The following is a 14402-nucleotide window of genomic DNA, read 5'->3' on the forward strand; positions in this document are numbered from 1 at the left end:
ATTTAACATGAAATAAAGTCTTTAACACTAATGAAGTAAAGTTAGAGTAAATAACCGTATTAAAAAAAAAAAAAAGGTATTCATACCTACGTGAAGAATATGAGAAAGGATGTTATTTGCTCTTTGGCTGCAGATGTGAGCACCACATATTTTTTGTTACAGGTAGAAAGTGAACAAAGGGGTGCTGTTGGCTGGGAGCTGAGGTTGCAGAAGCATGGCATTTCTTCTCAGTGGGAACTCTCTCTTTGTTGTGACTATCATAGGAAATAAAAAATGGTGATTTGTTAAAATTAACAGAAGATATTCAGCTCTCCAAAAATGGCTTCTTGCATCATGCGCAGGTCTTGCTGCTGAGAGATTGCTGGAGAGGGTGTGTCTCTCTATGTACCAAGAAGAAAGATGAGCATGAAGGAGCACTTGATGGAAGAGTGTGACTGAGGATCAGAGGACAGTTCCCAGGTTAGTTGCAGTCTCACATGACTCTTAACAGGTCACCAGTGATCTCCTCATCCCCTCACCTGACCAGTGGCTAGCAGAGTACTTCCCTGCCAGGGTTGGCCTCTTCTCCTTTGCCTATGGGAAACTCTTCTGGCTGGAGTTGTTGCGCTGTTCCCAATTGCACTAGTGCTTTGGCCCAGCAAAGGGCAAGCATAGTTGTACTGCTTTGTGAAGCCAGGTGAGTTAAAATCCTACACAAGATAGACCTGGATTGGGAGGACAGAGATGTTTTGCTGCATGCTGGCTGTAAATGTCATCTCCAAGTTCCCTGGAAACCCTGGGGATGTATTCAGGATGCTAGAGTGTGCTGCAGCCTGTAAGACTGGCTCTTCACTGAACTATGTTAGAGGAAATTAGCAGTGGGATGTGGGAAAACACTGTGCAGATAGATACTATGAGCAATGGGGTTTCCAGACCTCGAATTATAAATAATAATTAAAAGCTCTCTGCAAATCTCTTGAAGGGGAAATGTACCATGGTGAAAGCCAGGCATCTTCAAGGTGAGAGAGACCTTCCTGGTCGGACAGGATGGCTTGGTGTGACCACTGAGTGTAGTTATGGCCTAGCATCAGCAGATTTCATGATGAAGTCACAGTAAGACTGTTATTTTAGAAAATCAATAACATGGTTAATAGTCTTGTCCTAACATTTCTTGGGAAGGGTAATTGTACAGCTTAAAAAAGATCCAAACTTTAAAAGCATTGTGGCATACCGTTTGAGTTGAAACATTTTTAGATGGAAAATCAGAACTTGCTTCTGTCACTAATGTCCAGAAAAAAAAGTTCATCTGCTTGATCCTCTCAGCCAGTTTCCCCTCCACAGAGACAGAGGAGTCACTTGGTGTAGCTCTGTTGCTCCCCTGAACGCCCAAGAAGCCTGGCTCCCCACGCTGGCAAATATCCTGAGAGTTGCTGGGAAAATCTGGAGAGCTCAGGCCATGTGCTCTCGTGTCTGCTGTCAGAGGGTGGGTTATCGCCAAGGAAAGCTGCTCTGTGTGTGCCATTTACACCGTGCTCTTCTGCCAGGCAGCATTGCCAGTAGTCCCGTCAAGTGTGCATCTCCTACTGCCCTTATTCACAGACAGGTGGTAGCAGGGAGGGGATAGTACTGAGCTAAGGGCAGGACTTAAGAACTGCCTGATACTGTTGCTTTATCAAAAGCACAGTAGTGCTGGTAAGGTGGATATTACAAGAGATGCTGTAGAGGCAGCCTTTGGCTCAGGAGATCCCTGAAACAATCATAGCTGGAAACTGGCATTAACATCCAGGAGAAAAAAAATGTTCTGTATTGGTCTCATGCTGTTTGCTTGGGAGTCTGCTCCTTGAAGCTGTCAGAGATATGTGTGGTACCAAATGGATCTCAAGTCCATTTTTATGTGCTTGTGATAACCCCGCTCTTAATTAATCCCTAAAACAGTTTCATAAAATCATAGAATATCCTGAGTTGGAAGGGACCCTTAAGGATCATCAAGTCCAACTCCTGGCACCACACAGGTCTACCCAAAAGTTCAGACCATGTGACTAAGTGCACAGTACAATTGCTTCTTACGTTCAGACAGGCTTGGTGCAGTGACTACTTCACTGGGGAGCCTGTTCCAGTGTGCAACCACTCTCTTGGTGAAGAACCTCTTCCTGATGTCCAGCCTAAATACAAGCATCCAGGCAGCTTCACAGCACGCGAAGTCAAGGTTGCGTTATTTTGACTCATAGAGTTAGGAATATGAAATTTAGCAGACTGTTTATTCAAGTTTCTGTTTTATCCTCGCCTCTCTGAATTGGGGAAAAAAAAAAAAAGGAAGAAAGAAAATTGGAACCGTTTGTGTTTTTTCTTCTTTGTTCTTTTTCTTTGTAAAGCTGGTTAGCCACAGTGTGTGGACTACTTCTGTTCATGAAGAGCTTTGCATTCTTAAGCCAAAAAAACATATTTTTTGAGATTAAGGAATGTATGCCAAGATCAGGTGAAAGTAAAAATCTCTGTGAAAATGCAAAGTCTGTACTTTCTCTGGATTACTGTGCTTTCTCAGCTGGAGTGACTGAGAGGTTGTTATTTCTGCACGTAGACTGAATCCAGGAAAGTTCAGATGGCCTGTGGAAATGAGGAGGGATCTGATCCATGTTCCCTAGATGGAATTTCACAACTGAGTGTAAGGTTGCAAATGGTGGAGCCTTTAGATGGCTGAAAATTAACTGTATCAGCTGCCTCTGTTTCTACTCCTCTTTTTGCTGTTATTCTTCATGTGGATTTTTTTTTCTAACTGTATAATTTCCCTTCCAAACTTTTATAGTGCTTTTTCCTCTGCCTTCATTCTCTAGCTCCTTCTCATAGCCATTTCTTTTGCCTTCTTACATTTCATTGTTCTCTCCACTCAACAAAGCAGTCTAGTAAACGTGAAATGTCTTTTCCCTTCCACCCTAATGAGTTTCCCCTCCTACCCTAATGAGTTGATCTGTGTATTCTCTTTATGTCGAATCCATTTCTTAAATAATTTCTCACTAGCTGTTTCATTCTCTCTCTGAATCCATACCGGAATGTTACTTGTGATTCTCCTTCAGTATTTCCCTTGCTCTTGGGTCTTATGTCCTTCAGTGTGCCACGTTGGCTGATACACCGGAGTCTCAAGAGAGCCTGGCAGGCACTCTTACTCTTTTCTGATCTTGCCAACAGTAATATTTCTTCTATGCAAGGCACCTCATAATTTAAGTGAGGTCAGGCAGGACCTGAGAGCTGAACCTGTCCTGTCTAATGAATCAGCGGTGTGATTGAAAGAATTTGTGCAAACCATCAGAACGATTTTGTTTGTTCCTGTGCTGCTGATACGTCTCTTTGCATCTCATGTGTGTTTTTTTTTTTTTTGTTCTGCAGGAGTCAGTAGAAAATGGAGAATGCACTAGATACCAGCTTAGCCTCATTCGTTCTAGACATGGGCCTTGAGTCAGTCCTCTTACCATACAGGAAACAGAAGAAAGAAGCTAATTAACAAACCAGGTAGGTAACATTTTGTCACAAGCCTGTCTGTTCCTCATTGGAGTTGCTTACCACCACTCAGCTCCTGACTGTTGCCTCTCACTTATGAGCATGTAGTTTATTTTTCAGGCCATGATTTATTGACTCCTCAGATACAGGCGCTGGACTGGGAAGTGTCCGTTGCCATGCATTTCCCATGGTTTTGAGACTCTCAAAAGAGAGAAGGTGGTATTTTTGTTTGAGCAAGCTGTACTTTGAGGATAAGTTAGTGTAATAGTAGTACATCTACCTGCTACAGTTATTTTAATAAAACAACAGCTGTTCTGGTATCACTTAAGTTTCTGAAGGATTTGAGACTTCGTTTTGGGTCCAAGCCTGAATTTCTGTTTTTGGGTAATCATGTTTTAAGGAGGTTGATCATAAGACAAAAACACAAAACAAACAGGGTTTGGTGGAAATACCGTGGAAAGGAAAAGCTTAGGGGGCAAAAACACAACTGTAAAACTGATTGGTGAAACCTGTCTGTGGACACGCTGAGTTAAGCCCAGTAGGTGAAGGCAAAAGTTGCTCTGTGTTTGCTCCAGGCTACCTAGAGTGAAGGCTGCTTTTGTGGGGAAGCTCTTCTTTTGGTGCTGTGCTTCACCTACAATCTCAGGGCAGAGCTTTTAGAAACAATCCTGTCCTTAAAGATGAAGATGATAACTATATATTCTCATCCTAAAAGAGGTTGCATGTGCAGACTGCTACCTCTCTTGAAAAAACTGCAGAAATTAATTTAGCTTAATTTGCCTCAAAATTAATCTGAGGTGTGTTGTCTTTACTAACGCCAGTGGCATCTCCAAAGACAGCAGTCTCACTGACATCCTTCTCACTGTTTGCTCAAGCAAGATTCTGTGCAGGCAGCATGGTAGCTGTGATCTAACCATGACACATTAGCAATGCAGAGCACTTTTAATTCACACCATAAGTTTTTGCACACTTCTCTCCCTCGAGCGTGCCGCCAAAGTAGGCATTAATCAGCTTTACTCTAGGAATTAGAATAGAAACTCGCTTGTAAATTACAACCATTACATTTCCGGCTTAAATTTCCCTACTCCTTTAAGCTAATGTTTTAAAAGACTAACCCTACTACTCTGGCAAGAGCCATATCTTGCCTTTATATCCATTTGGCACTCCCTTCCCTTTTTTTTTTCTTTTTTTCCTAAGCTGAAGAATTACATTATCTCTGTGAAATAACTTTCCTTCTTTAGTTGTTCAATTTGATTCAAGGATTTTTGATTAAGCGTTCAGGGGTTATGAATAAATAAGAACCAGCAGCCTAGTAATTGGTATATCATTACTCCCTAGTAGCACATTTAATCCTCAGCTTCACTGCACCACGTAACCTTTTCCCTCAGTTCTCCTCCTCCTCCTCAATATTGCTTACAAAAAAAGGAAGGAAAAAAAAAAAGCAATGTCACTGCAAGCTTCACAAGTTAGCATTAAAATGAATACTTTTTAATTTCTCTGGATGAGATGGGGCCTTGTGTTCTGGGACAATGCTGATGGATGACATTTTAATGCAGCTGAAATGTTATTTTTACTGAACCAGGGAAAACTATAAATTCTGCTTCATTGCCACTGATGGCTCTATGCATAAAACTATGGTGGTGCCCATTGCCCATGAATAATCACCTCAGCATGGCAGATGTTACTTCGCAGGGAAAGCAATTCTTATGCCGAAGAATTGTGGAAAGAGTAATTGTCTACAGCTGTTTCATGGCCCACAGCAATCTTGATACATTTATGATAAGTTTAAGAGCTCACTAGAGGCAGCTCCTATTCCCTGTTGTGAGTGAGGGGAAGGGGGGAGTGAATGGCTTTATTTTGACACCTGGATTCATAGAAGCTGTCAGCTCCATTACAGCCTTCATAGAAAGCCGACTGTTGGCAGGTTTGGGATGATTGTGAGTAGGCTAAAATGCAGGAATTATCTAGACATAGATAAAGAAAAGGAGACTGAGAAGAATTATTCAAATTTGTGCAAATGAATTGCTTCCATTTTTCCTCCCTCTGCCAAGTGGAAATTGAACGTAACCCGCTCTGACCTTTCTCTATTAAGTGCTGCAAATTGCAGTAAATGCATAGTTCTGAGTGCCCTAATGAGACAAAGCTCTAGCAATGCCTCATTAATAAGGAAAGTTTGACCTTGCTGGTCAGCCCTTCATTCGATATTGAAAAGAAACAGGAAAAAAAAAGAGATGACCTGCTGTAAATTTTGAACAATACCTTTGATTTAGTTTGTATATACTCCCTGGCAGACACTTCACAACCTTTTTTTTCCCCTTCCATTTTTGCTATACAAATGAAGAAGTATTTACTTACTGGGTTTCTCAGTAAATTCATGAGAACATCAGTTATTTGTGGCAGGGATGCACACAGACAGTCTGATGAAGGTTTTTTTAAATGTGTTTTTAATGTCCTTGTATTGATGAAAGAATATTGATACTCTCCATCCTATACAGTTTTGTTGTCCTTTTTTCCTCAACCTATATCCATTATCACTGTATTGGAGTGCCAGCATGAGTCTGCATGTTACTTGAAAGGAGCACTGCAAGGGAGCCATACTTCATCCTTAAATACATGGTGCCTGGAGCAGGGAGTGCGTCAGAGTCATGGGAGATGTTTGCTCCCCCCCCAAAAAAAAAAAAGAAAGCTCCATGATTCTTGTCACCATACCATCTTGGCCATGCTGAAATTAAAAGGGGATCATGCTTTATTCGGTGGTATACACCAAAAAGCCAAGCTAAATAGCTGTGTTATAAAAATCTCAAACCTGTGACTGCATGCGTATGAAGGGGAAAAACTCATGAACAAGGATGAATATTCAAGTGAGATTTTTGAAGTCAACAAGTAAATTTATGTAAATTGGATGGTCATAAATTCTGCTGATCTGTGGTCGCAGTCTCACTCTTAGCAATCTTAGCAACTCACAGCAACTAGTCACGTGTTACAAAAGTATATTGCCCTTTGGAATGACTATTTCACACTGAGCTTCCTTTTGGACACTTGGACAGCCTAGCTTGATTCTTATGTTCTCTATTTTTTTTACTCTTATGTTCTTTGCTTATATTAATGTATAATAATATTTAAGTATATTAATGAATATATTATATGTGTATAACACGTGTTTATTTTATAATTTTGATTTATATAATATGTTTATTCATATTTGTTCTTCATTTGGTTCTTATGTTTGTTTATGTTCATTAACTTAAATGTTTTGGGTCACACATTGAAGATACCTAAATAAGCAGTGGCCTTAGCAGTTTTCACTGTTTGCTACTACCTGCTTGGGTTAGCTGGGTGTAAAATGATTACAAACAGTAAATGAATGGGCAAGAAGCTGAAGTCTGCTCAGAAATCCTTAATAAACTGAAACTATATCACTACATTGTCTGAATAACATAGAAAGAATAAGCTAACCAGCTCTATTATAAATTCATAGTGCCTCCAGGAATTGTATTCCCTTTTGGGATGCTCCTGGGCACCTCCTGCAGTGGCATCCTTAGATCAGCTTTTGGAAATTTAGCAAAGCATTGAATACAATCATCAACATCTGGCTCTTACAGGTTGGTGTTCAAAGTGCTGTTTTCTAGAGCAGATCGGATGTGAACTATACTTGTCATGTTCCTGCTTGGGCTGTAAAAGCTACTGTTGTCTGGTCAGCTTATGAAGCAGCATTAATCTTCTGCAAGAGTGTGCTGGAGCACATTTTCTCTTTTGATGGGCTAATCGTTATTATTGCCTAAATATAGAGATATATTTCAGTTTCACATTTCATCGCAGTATGGCTGTCATGGATGCTAATATTGTATGTCCCACATCAGAAACAGCATTCAAAAGCTTTTGTAAATTTTGGGACTCGAAGGGAAAGTGTGGCTTACCCTGGAGTGACAGTGCTGCACAATGGCAGCCAGTCAAATCTGATGGGGAAAAAATGAAGCCTGAAATCCCCCTTTATTGTTAGAAGTCTGCTGATGACAACAAAAGAAAGATTTCAGGAAATAAAATACATGTTATACTGCTTTTATATATATGGTGGTGTGCTCAAGAGCTCCTGCCTCTTCATGTGGGTGTCCTTGATGGCTTTGCAGCAATGCCACTCTGGGATGAATGTTTCTGTTGTGCAGTTGGTGGACAGTAGGGAAACTGAGTCTCAAAGCCTTGGTTCCCAAATCATAGCCTGTGGTTCGTGGGGTCATAATAAGTGGCCTGTGGCTAGTCTGCAGACCTATAAATTGAAGTAACATCTATGTAATCATTGCTTTCTAAGCAGCAGTGCTGGCAGTGGAGAAAATTTGGCAGGTGGTAGTGATTGTTACTCCAAAATATGTGGGAATCTTTGTAGTTATGGGAGATATCCGTTGTCTGGTGAAGTTTTGTGTTTTTTGGGGGGTTTCTGTGAAGGCATCTGGGTGCACAATAAGAAACTGTGTACAAATGAGTACATGTAAGATGGATTTTCATCAGTGGCACTCTTAGATTTTTATTTGTTCTTTTATATATTTTAACTTTGTCATCAGTCTTAGATTTTACTGTTACAGCTAGAGTAGCAAAGGCTTGTGGCCAATACGAAGAGAGGAATATGAGAAAAGAACCATAACCAAAAGGTATTAAAAGTATTGGTTTAATAGATTTTGTGTGACATAATATGTGACAAAAAGTACAAGTGCTACGTACATAGTGGAATTCATCCCCAGCTTACTCCTTGTGTGCCATTCAAGGACCATTTATTCTTTCCTGAAGTTATACCTGGAAACAGATAGAATTGGCTCAATATATTCATAATGCAAAATCATTCACTAAAATTCTGAAAAATATGTCGTAAAATGCAGATTATTAGTCAGTGTTCTTTGATAGATATCAGCCAGACAGCTTTCTTTGGATGTGCAAGCCCCACATCTCTGGGTGAGTGTAACTCTTTGAATCCAGTTCCCACAGTGAATATTTATACTTAAGACTAAAAATGTTCATTGTATATTGATATTTTCCAACGTGAACTTAAAATGTACTGTTTCTGCAAACATTCCTTCAAAAGGAATCATTTGTTTGAACACGGTGAAGGTGTCTCAGAAAAGGTTGCCTGTACAGCTGAAATAATTGTGAATAAAATTGTGATGGTTTTATATACAGGTATAATACTCACTTTTCCCTCATAAAGGGTGCTACTTGAACCTGACGAATAAGGTTAATTACTTGTTGCTAACTTCTCCATTCTTCGGGAACAGGTTTTTAAATGTAGCTCAAAGATTGCACATATATAGTAAAATATTAATAATGTTTCCAGTCTAAAGTGCCTTGTAAATAGCAGAGACCAGTCTTCTGTATTACTTGAGTGGAAAAATACAATAACATTTATTCAGAGAAACAGGAAAAAATATAAAAGTAGTTTAAATGTTCTTTTGTGGGAGCTGTCTCTAAACTAAAATATGACACACGATTTCAACTAGATTTTTTTGCCACTATAATTAACTTTGTCTTTTGACAACTCCTTCTGAGCAATATATTAATTAAATATAGGATAATGAATAGAGACAACTAGATCACCAGAGTATAAATCTTGAGGGGTTCTGATGATACCATAAACCACAAGAATGGAGTATGTGCAGTTAATAATAACATCAAAAGACTGATTGATTTGGAACTTAGTGATCCTTCCACATTCATTATTATTTTATATAAAGCATAAAAACGAGTGGTGTTTTATGCAAAGACAAGAACTCCCCTGGGTTCTTTGATAAAGGAGAAATTGTCATTGTTCACAGTCAAAGAAAAATGTCATGCTTAGTGCATGGAGAGGAATGGCAGGAGATTTTTACGTGTTACAGAGAATCCCTGGGATTAAAGATGGTTTTACTGTATTGATTTATATACCTTCTACAGAGAAATTGGGCCAAAATTTCACAGTGCTCCTGGTACTTTGCTGATTTTTTTTTTTTTTTTTAATTCTTAGGTCATGCTGGTTTGCCAGATTCCCTCCAATGGAGTCTTGAGACCTTTATCCTGTAAGTGACTTCAGATTTTTATTGTTTCCAGAAAAATCAAAAAGCTCACATAAGTACATTTAAAGTATGTAAAAGTGTACTGGTTTGGGCTGAGATAGAGTAATTTTTTTTTTTTTCATAGCAGCCCTTGGGGTGCTGTGTTCTGGATTTGTGACCAACAACATTGATAAGAGCCCAAGGTTTTTAGCTGGTGCTGAGCAGTGCTCGCACAAACTCTGGATGTTCCCTACTTCTCGGGCTACCCTGCCAGTGAGGAGGCTGGGGATGCACAAGGAGCTGGGAGGGGACACAGGTGGGACAGCGGCCCCCAGCTGGTCCAAGGAGCATTCCCTACCGGTATAGCCGTGTAACTCAGCCCGCAAGTTTTCTCACTTTGCCCCGTACCACTTGGGGGAGAAAGCGAGCAGCTGTGTACAATTTAGCTGCCTACCCGGGTTAATCCACAACAAAATGCTATTAATCTTTATTTATCAAAGGTAACGTTGAGTTCAGACCAGTGTATTTTCCTTGCAGTCAAGCATCTATGGTATTACAATAATTGTTTTTGAAAATGTTACTATGAATATACTCATGCACACTGTTGTGAAACAGGATATGATGAGCACAGTGACAATCTCGGTTATACTACCCACGCTCCCTGTGTGCTCAGTGTTTTCCAATTTAAACGTATCTTGCATGGGAAGATGAGGTGAGGGAAAGAGGGGTGTCTTGCTGTGTAACAGAGTGTTCAATGGGAGAAATCTTCAGGCAGAAAGATGACCTCATGCTCTGCTTCGCTTTGCTGAGATGCCATCAGAAGTGTATGTGGAAAGGATCTGAGCATATAAATAGGCCGCTGGTCAAAGTATTGTTACTGTTTCTTAATAAACCTTTCAAACAGGTCAGGCATCCCTGGGTCATGCCACACTTAATTTTACCAAGCAGAACACGAAGATGGCTCTGCAATTGCCTGGCATTCATCCGTCTGGCACCGTGCTGGCATGTGCCTATTTGATCAGATATGGTGTTTATGACAAAGGAGTCAGGTTTGAAGTTGTCAGTTAACCCAACTATCGTCACTGAATAACCTAAATCTTACTAACTTAACTTCAAGCCTGTCCCCTAGTTCCTGACTGGTGTGCCCAGGCTGGAAACACACAGAAAATAGAGGACTATCAAATATGCACCACTATTTCTCCGGCAATATAAAAGGAGAAACAAAGATTGCCAGTTCACTGATATTTACCTTGCAGTTACACTTGCATACATACATAATTTAGAGTAATATGCTGCTTCAGGAGCTTCTCTTTCACTGGAATCTCTTCCGAGCCCTAAAAGGAACCTGACTACAAATGGCTTGTGCTCAGAAGGTTTTCGTATTGCTTTAAGGTGGCTTCCAAACATGAAGGCAAAAAAAATCATCAGTTGTTTGTTAAAAATGTGTATCTGTCCATCTAAAACATACATTTGCTGCTAAGGGCACAGCATATAAGTAAATCACATTTTAAACATCAAATCCCTTTTAAACATCAAATCCCTTTTATTCGCTGAAGCCTTGGGCACATTTTAATACTGCAATGCTAGCATTTTAAGTGTATTTTTGTGAGGTCTCTAGAGCACTGTCGTAGATAGGCATCATATAAGTAACATTTATTGTTATTATCATTGTATGTTGTATTCACTCTGTTTTGCTACCATTAATAAACCATTCAGGCAATGTTGTTGCAATGTATAATATTAGCAGCAGCCTCTTTTGGGAGGCATATATCGAGGTACTTAATATTCTAGCTGTTTCCTGGGCCATCTCTCCACAGGCACGGATGCTACAGTGTGTTCAAAGTTCAATATAAAAAAATGAGCTGGCTGTGCAAAGATCACAGCATCTTACAGCACGCCTTGCTGTAACTCACACCACGGCTGCTGCTGTCAAAATTCTGCTACACAAGATAACAGTAAATTAGTGTGACTGCCTGTAACTTTAGGAGTGATGTTTTGCTCTGCACAATTGCCACTATGAAAAAATAAATCACTAATTTTGTACTCATCATCTTCAGCCTTCAAGATAATGTTGTTGCCCTGCAGCCCCCTTGTGGGGCTGCCTGAATTACAGAGGAGGCAACTGCGGAGCTCAGGATTGCTTTTGAGGGCTGTATTAATTTGTGCTGAGGATTTGAGCCTTATGAATATCCTCCTTAATGGTTTACAAAGCAAAATGGCTATGACCTTTTCGGCTAAGAAACAGTATACGGAAACCAGCCAAGCTTGAAATTGCAAATAAACAAAAAACAAACAAACAAAAAAACCCCACTGCTGATATTAGTCATCAATAACAAGCAACAAAGCAAACACGAGCTGGTGGTTTGGAGGGTCTTCGTGCTGTGTACCAGCCATGGAAATGTCACAGGGGCTGCCTGTAGGGCCAGCTCACAGCATAGGATGCAGCTGGTATCCTGCAACCAAAATACCTTCTTGAAGGTACTCAAGCACAACAATGGAGGAATTCATTGCATAACCACCTCCTTCTGAATGCCATCAGGAGGGCCCTGTGGTCTTTCCACCACAAGGGATGCTTTTTTCCACAGTCCGTCCTTCCTCACTCATTCCACAGAAAGCTTTAGATGCAGCTTGTACACTCATATATTAATCGTTAAATGGCCTTCTGGGACTGATTATTACCCATCTCTTTGAATATAAACTCTTAACATCTTTGTCTAATGATGTGATCATTGTATTAGTCTTTGTCAGATCATGGGAAATCCTCCCAGCAGGGCTTCACCCAGGAAAAATGTTTCCTTTGCTTTTAAAGGGGGAAGCTAAATTCAGTTAGGGTGACTAGCATGAGCAGCACTGCACAGTGGGCAGGACGGCAGGCAATGCGAAATGTATCTTCAACAAATTTTAGTCCAGTTCCCTGTTCGTTATGTAAACAAAACCATCTGTGTAGGAATCTGAATAATGGGCATGTAGTAGAACGGTCATTGGAGACACAGGATTCAGTGGTGAAATGACACTGCAAATGGGCTCCATGATTTTCTTACATTCATTTCACTGCTATTGGTAGGCATCTGTCTCTTGCAAAAATGGGATGTAGGATTTTTGTGATCACTGTGTCCACTACTGCACAGAAATCAGCAACCACCTCATAAATACTGTGTCCGGAAAGGCCCAAAAGAACTTCAGTCTCTGATTCTCCTGTCTGTTTTCTACATACGAAGCAAGAAGTTATCATGTGAGTGACAGAAGCTTTCTAAATGAAGTGTCCCACTTAAGACTTGGTCCTGAGCAAGGCTGGTGGTGAGTACCACAAAGACATGGATTTCCACAATTCGCTGCTGATCACGCACTGCACACAGCCTGTTGTAACTTGCTATCAGGAAGCTTTCCAGTGACACCAGCTGATCAGATCCTGTGGGTAATAAAGAGGAACAGAATATGGCACAGCACGAGGTAAGGTGGTGGATCTGTGTCAGTCACTTAGGTTATTTCTGCATGTACATATTATCTTTCAGCCCACAGTGTGCAGGTATGTTGGGCTGTGACTATCATTTTTTTTTCTTTAGTAGAGCTCACCAATGAGGTCGTATATTTCATTGTTGGAGCAACACTGTCCCCATTCGTGATCACTTCACAGACAGGGTGCAGAAGATAAATACCTGTTAGTCCCAAAGATTCTCTGTGTCTGATCTGCCAACACGTGGATGATGTGCTACAGTTCTGGGTCAGGCATATATATTACCTCTGTTGCAAAGGACAATAGGAAATAATACAATCTTTGAGTAAGACCATTGGTTTAAAATATTAAAACTGATGGAATATCACAAGCAGTCTGGGTGACACCCACTGAAGAAAGCACAGGAAGGAAGATCACCTGTCCCTTTGCAGTGTCTGCGTGCTGCTTACTGCATCCTTTCAGACCTTTCCTGACCTGGGCTGTCACTTGTAGAAATCCCAGGGTAGCATGCATGCCTCCCGTTGTTCTTTGTGCTTATTACTTTATTTCAATCCTTTCTTTTTCAATTTTGGGATTGACATGTGGCTCTGGTGGTGATGTGCAGTGTCATAAATAGACATCCTGAGTGCAGGCAGTTCATAGCCTGTGAAACTGGGGAGTGAGCTGCTGTCCTTCCACTCCTCCCCACTCTGCCCGAGGATTTGAAACTCAGGAAAAATGATTTAAGTTCTAATAATTAAAAATATGTGTGTATTTCTTACATATATGAATATTATATATAATCTGAGTATTTCTTTAAAAGCCTTTGAAAAGAATATCTGAATTGGGAACATTTCATCAACATCTGGTTGAGAGCTTTATGCAAAATATTTGCACGGTGAATCTGACTTCCTCAAAAAGTGCATTGCCACAGGCTGTGATGGGCCTTTCCTTACAGCCATTTAACGGAAACCACGCTTGTAGGGGACTCTTTGCTATTGTTTTTTGAAAGCTATGTTCTAATAATTCATTTAGCCTGTATTGGCAAATGGACTGCATATTCTCCTAGGAGGGGGAAAAATGGGGTGCAGGAGTGCAGCTACAGGGGGAAAGGGAATAGGGAGGCAAGGGCAGTGCAAGAAGCTCATCCAAGTCCTCTCCTGGCTGCTACCTGTTGGTAGCAAAGAAAAGATGAATCACCAGCTCAGGTCTGTGACAGCTTTCCCAAGATGAGAAAAAAGGGCCCCAGTAAATGCATGCAGCCTTCTCCCATCATCCCTTTAATAACCTGTAATATTGTAGCAGGATATTTTTGTCGCACCGAATCTGATTGATGGTCTTGGCTATAAGACATTACAAGTGTAGAGTAAATTGACCGAACACCTAAACATACAAATTATTAAAAGGAGGGGGAGCAGGCTGGGGCCTCCTGGGGAAAGCAGGCAGGCTTTAGTTAAGATGATCCCATTTCCAAGTGCAATTTA

The 14402-nt window shown here is 40.6% G+C and overlaps 1 long non-coding RNA gene across 1 annotated transcript; it reads left to right on the forward strand.

Moving 5' to 3' along the window:
- The first annotated feature begins 339 nt into the window (after positions 1–339).
- LOC137855290 (uncharacterized) lies at positions 340–10130 on the forward strand. The gene is made up of 4 exons (XR_011095679.1): positions 340–459; positions 2558–2641; positions 3361–3483; positions 9458–10130. It is a non-coding gene; the product is annotated as an uncharacterized lncRNA (long non-coding RNA).
- Positions 10131–14402: the final 4272 nt, after the last annotated feature.

Source organism: Anas acuta, chromosome 4, assembly GCF_963932015.1.
Source record: "Anas acuta chromosome 4, bAnaAcu1.1, whole genome shotgun sequence".
Taxonomy (NCBI): domain Eukaryota; kingdom Metazoa; phylum Chordata; class Aves; order Anseriformes; family Anatidae; genus Anas; species Anas acuta.